The following is a 6313-nucleotide window of genomic DNA, read 5'->3' as shown; positions in this document are numbered from 1 at the left end:
TATATATATATATATATATATATATATATATATATATATGTATATGTATATATATATACGTACATATATAAAACCTTTTACATAATGTCTATATAATGGTATGTATTCTATATTTTGCAATGGTCTCTAATACAATTAAACACTGCATGAAATTAGTAATGTTGGTCATTCTGTGAGTAATGCTTATGGTCAGTCACAAAACAGAATCAGTTTATACAAGAGGTGGTGGTGGTGTTAGTGGTGATGGTGATGGTGGTGATGATGATGGTGGTGGTGGTGGTGGTGGTGCTGCTGCTGCTAGGTAAAGCAGTGATGATGATGATAATATTGATGATGGCGATGATGATGATAATGTTGATAGTTAGTGGTGGTGGTGGCGATGACGATGATGACAAAAAGGATATCTGTTGGTGTATACATGTGACTGTATAGATGCAGGTGTCATGTGTGAGTGTGTATATATAAATATATGTGAGTCAGCTGTTATGTGTGTGTGAGAGAGAGAGGTGTGCTAGGCATGGCAGCCCCATGCTTTTGGCCATCTCTTTCCAATTGCTTAGTCAGAATTAAGGAAGGGCTGCACCCAACCCCCTTCTATGACCCTTTGATAGGCTCTTGAAGAGACTGATGAGAGAAAAGGAGGAAGTTATCCTCCTTCCTTTCCTTCTACTCCTCCTCCTCCTCATTCTTCTTTTTATTCCCCTCCCCTCCTCCTTTTTATTTTTCTTCTTCACCATCACCATCTTCTTCTTCTTCTTTGGTATTTATTCTGTCAGTCTTTTTTGTTGAACTGCTAACTTACAGGTTCTTAAACACACCAGCACCAGTTGATAAGCGGTAGTGAGGGACACATGCTCTCACACACACACACACACACACACACACACAATACACGCACACACACGCACATGCACACACATACATGATGGGCTTCTTTCAGTTTCCGTCTACCATATCCTCTCACAAGACTTTGGTCGGCCCGAGGGGTATAGTAGAAGACATTTGCCCAAGATGCCATGCATAATAGTAGTAGTAATAATAATAATAATAATAATAACAACAACAACAACAACAATGTTAATCTGATGATGATGAGGATGAGCAAAGAAGTATGTGGATGATGAGGATGAAAATGAGGAGGAGGAGAAGGAAGAGGACATGGGCATAGCATAAGGCTGGAATTTTTTCAATAGGACAAACAAACAAAAAAAAATCAAAAAACAAAAATAACCTCTAAAGTACAAAAACAATATAAACAACAACAACAATAACAGCAAACAAAGAAACAAACAACACCAAAAAAAAACCTCCAAAGTCATTGTCATCTAAGGATTGCTTGGATAATATGAAGTGATTGTCTGTTCAAGTGGAAAAATTATGAGGAACAATGGAATCTTAGGAGTCTACTGCCCGGCTGTTTCCTGTTTGGTTGGCAGAGATAAATAAGTGTCAGAAGAAGAGCATCTGGTAGCATGATGGAATGGTCGGAATAATGCAGGGGATTGGCAGGAATGAAGAATGAGGACGATTTTTTGGGGAGTAAAGGATTGGTTTGGATCGTATATCGGAAATGTTTTGTCTTGTCAAAGGTGGAGTTGAAACAAATATGACTATAGGCAAAAAACCCAAAGTTAAAAACAAGAAAAAGAAAAATTATTTACTGTTTGTGAGTGCATGTATATATATATATATATATATATATATATATATATATATATATATATATGCATGCATGTATGTATTGTATATGTATGTATAAGCATCTATGCATGTGTGTGTGTGTGCATATATGCATACATATACACATATCTATCTATATCTATATATATGTATATATATTCACATATATAATATGTGTATATGTATGTATATATGTGTGTGTGTGTGTATAAATATATGTCGTCATCATCATCATCATCATTTAACGTCCGCTTTCCATGCTGGCATGGGTTGGACGGTTTGACTGAAAACTGGTAAGCTGGGGAGCCGCAACCAGATGTGAGAAGCGTGACCACCTGGAGAGGTCACAATGGCAGCAATTGAAAGAGTGAAGAGGGAAAATTAAACAAGAACCAGGCTGTGGTATATTCATGTTATAAGTAGTAATAGCAGTACTAGCAGCAGCAGCAGCAGTAGTGGTGGTAGTGGTATTCATTGTAGTGTTAATAGTAGTAGTAGTAGTTTAGAGGCTACCATACACTTAAGGTAGTAATCAGGAAATTATTTTTAATAAATTACATTATAATAATCCAGGGTGTCCCGAAATTAAGGCAAAGTTTCAGGTTTTAATAACTATTAATAAATGCAATAAGATATGGAAATGATGCATTATTATCAAAGCTTAGTGTGTCTTCTTTAGGTTTCAGACAAATTAAATTCAGATTTATAAATTAGATAATGGCTAGAGAACGAAATACAATCATAACCCTCCACAAAGGAGGTGAAAGTAATACAACCATAGCAAAAAGAAAAGATTAAAGTTAACCGAATGACAGTCTGGAAAATTGTTAAGAAATTTCAAGAGAGTGGTTCCATTGCTGATCGACCTGGATGTGACCAAAAAAGAAGTCTGTGGACTTCTGAGCTTATCAAACGGTGAAGTCCTTGTTGTTCCATCAGAATATTGGCTGCCACAGCAAAAATAGGTGGAACAGCGATGTATCGAGAGCTGAAAGAGAATCTCAGGACCGAACGCTACAAGACGATCTACCGTCAGGAGCTCACGCAAGATTCATAAGGCCACAAGACTGGAGGGAAGTCATCTTATCCTGTATCAGATTGCTGAAGGCATGATGCTCGACCTGGTGTTCATGGATGGAAAGAGATTTGGCATCAAACAGACAGTAAACCACCAGAATGACCAACTTTGGAGCGTATCTGGCTCCGTCGAGGGTAGACGTGTATTATTTTTATTATTATCATCATCACCATCATCATAACATTGTAGTTTGTTTGGGTTTAGGTGTTCCCCACATGAGATGTTTTAAGGTGGTACCATTCTTTTTTTTTTTTACCATTTTCTGACTAATGACAATGTTTCTTAGCTCGGTTGATGTAACCAACTGATGTTGAAGATGATAATGATGAAGATGATGAGGGTGATGATGATGATGGTGATGATGATGATGATGAAGATGATGATCTTGATGATGATGATGCTGTTGATGATAATGTTGATGTTTGCATCTGTTTCCCCGGGAGTCTATGATGGCCTCATTCGCTTTGTTGTTGCTGCTGCTGTTGTTGTTGTCATATTATCATTATGTTTTATCTTTTGGGAGTGTTCTTCAAAGATCTTCCTATGGGCCAACGGAAGAGCATACAACAACCCCACCACTGCCACCACCACCGTCGCTACCCCTACTGCCTCCCTACAACCCTTTACCACCCCTACCACCCATACACCACCGTCGCTGCCACTTCCACAGCCTCCCCACCATACCACCACCACTGCTGCTGCCCCCTCCCCCACCACCGCCAACGCTGCCACCGTGTTGAAAAAAACGCTCCAAAAAACGATAAAATCTTTTGAATTATTTTAAATTCCTGCAAGTATTTCTTGTACCTTTTCAGATTCTTGTCATGTTAAAAGTTTTCCATCTTTGGAACTTCACAATTTTATTTATTTATTTATTTACTTAATCATTGTAGGTTGTGTGGTAAGAAGCTTGCTTCCCAACCACATGGTTCCTGGTTCGGTCTCAGCGCACAGCACCTTGGGCAAGTGTCTTCTACTGTAGCCTTGAGCCGACCAAAGCTTTCTGAGTGGATATGGCTGATGGAAACTGAAAGAAGCCTGTTATATATACCCATATGTGTATGTGTGTGTGTGTGTATATATATGTGTGGGTGTATGTGTGTTTGTGCGTCTTAGTGTCTCTGTGTGTGTATATGTGAGTGTATGTATGTGTGTGTATATGTGTGCATGTATATGTGTTTGTGCGTCTCATACCTGTGTGTGTGTATATGTATGTGTATATGTATATGTATGGCTGTTATTTCTAGCAAAGTGAGCATCTACATTGTGATTATATTGTTGACTCATAAACCAAGGATTTTAAGCTTTCATGGACAAGACTTGGTATAAGCCAAAATATTGGAGACACAAATAAAAGACAAATGTTATGAGCTAAGTCAGTACTGACTATTAGCCATGAGCTGTCAGAATTGTCTCCATACTGGACAAAATGCTTACCAGAATTTCTACTGTCTTAAATTCTGAGTTCAAATTTTGCTGAGGATTGACTTTGCTTTTCACTTTTTTCCTTTGAAATTGATAAAATGAGTAATGGTCAAGCACTGGGGTAGAGGTAATCAACTAGACCCTTCCCCCTCCCCACTGAAATTTTAGGCCCTGTGCCTATAGTAAAAAGGATTATTTGCTAGGTTAACACGTTATTAGCTAGATCAATGCATATGAAAAATAAACATCATTAGCTAGATTAACTGATATTATTGACTAAATGATGGAGATGAAACTTAACATTAGCAGCAAGGTCAACATACATTATTAGCAAGGTCAATGCAGGTAAAAAGCAAACATTATTAACTAGGTCAACACACATTATTAGGTAGTTCAATGCAGATGAAAAACTAACAATATTAGCTTGGTGAACATAGGTAAATGATAAACACTATTAGTTTATTTAGTACACTATTAGTTACATCAATGCAGACAAAAGACAGACATCATTAGCTTGGGCAACCAATGTTATTGGCTTCAGGAACATGGATGAAAGACCAGTACACATTATTAGCTAGATCAATGTAAATAGAATAAAAACATTATCAGGTATCTCTATACATTTTGTTAGCTAGGTCAGCACACTTTATTAGCTTGGTGAACAGAGATGAAAGACAAGCATTATTATCCAGGTCAACCAACGTTATTCGCTAGATCAATGCAAATAAAAGACAAATATCATTATTTACCAGAGTAGACTGACCAACTGTCAATGAAAATGAGAAGAGATACCAACTGTTTTTTGTATTTTCAAGTGTTATTGGTGGAAACACTTTTTACAGACACCACTGGTAAAATATCCGGGTTTTTAGTATTATATATAATTTCTTTGTGAAATATAAGGTGAGGATAATTATTATTGTTGTTTAAGAACTTCGAATCAAGCTCTTTACTGGTTAAAAACCAAATACTTCCTGGATGTCATCCTCATTGTATTTTTTTTTTAAGAGAATCAACATTAAAAAGCATCAAAATGAATTGAAAGTGGAAATGGTAAGACTGTATGGAATGCGAGAGGGTAATGTAAAAGTGATACCAGTGGTAATCGGAGCGTTGGGCTCAATCCCATTGAAACTTCAAGACTTCTTAAGACAACTGGAAATCCCATGCAAGATTGATGTCTTGCAAAAAGCAGCCTTATTGGGCACAGCGCACATCTTAAGGAAAGTATTATCTGTCTAAGATCCTTGTTGTGACTTGAAAGATCACTAAAGACTCTGGTGCATTTAAATTACCTACACTGTGTTACGAAGGAATAATAATAATAATAATAATAATAATAATAATAATGATAATAATCTTTTCTACTAAAGGCACAAGGCCTGGAATTTTGGGGGAGGGGACTACTCGATTGCATTGAAACCCTCCCCCCCCCCACCAGTGTTCAACTGGTATTTAATTTATTGACCCTGAAAGGATGAAAGGCAAAGTTGACCTCGGCGGAATTTGAACTCAGAACATATAAAGACAGACAATATGCTGCTGAGCGTTTGGACCAGCACGTTAACGATCCTGCCATTTTGCTGTTTTCAAAGTGGTAACAACAACAACATCATCATCACCATCATCAACAACATTATCATCAACTGCCATAGTTACAACAACAATAATGATAATAATAATAAAGCCATCATAGATAAAACAATAGCAATAACAACAACAACAATGGACAGTGATTTCCATTGAATAACGAGAAGAGGTCAAGTGCATTCTCTCGTTAAACGGATGTTGTTTCATTAAGAAATTTGGACACACCAAAAGTTGGTATTTAGTTCAGGGTCAGAATTACAGCAAGCTTTACTGGTGTTGTTCAGCCCGAGGTCAATGGTTACCGAGCAGATCTATGATCAAAAAATGTTTCAAGTCGTGACCATCCTGTCTTAGGAGACACACCGATATTTAGAATTTAAAGGCAGGATCGAAATAACAGCAGGTCTTTTATTGTTGTTGCTGCTGTTTAACCCCGGGTCAGTTGTGGTCCATCAGTCCTGTCATCGAAGCTACTCTGACAGGGGCCATTGTTTTAATGGTGGTGGTGGTGGTGGTGGTGGTGGCGGTGGTGGTGGTAAT

Source organism: Octopus bimaculoides, chromosome 25 (genome assembly GCF_001194135.2).
Source record: "Octopus bimaculoides isolate UCB-OBI-ISO-001 chromosome 25, ASM119413v2, whole genome shotgun sequence".
In the NCBI taxonomy this organism is placed as follows: Eukaryota; Metazoa; Mollusca; class Cephalopoda; order Octopoda; family Octopodidae; genus Octopus; species Octopus bimaculoides.
The sequence above is the reverse complement of the archived record's forward strand: the minus strand, read 5'-3'. Positions refer to the sequence as shown.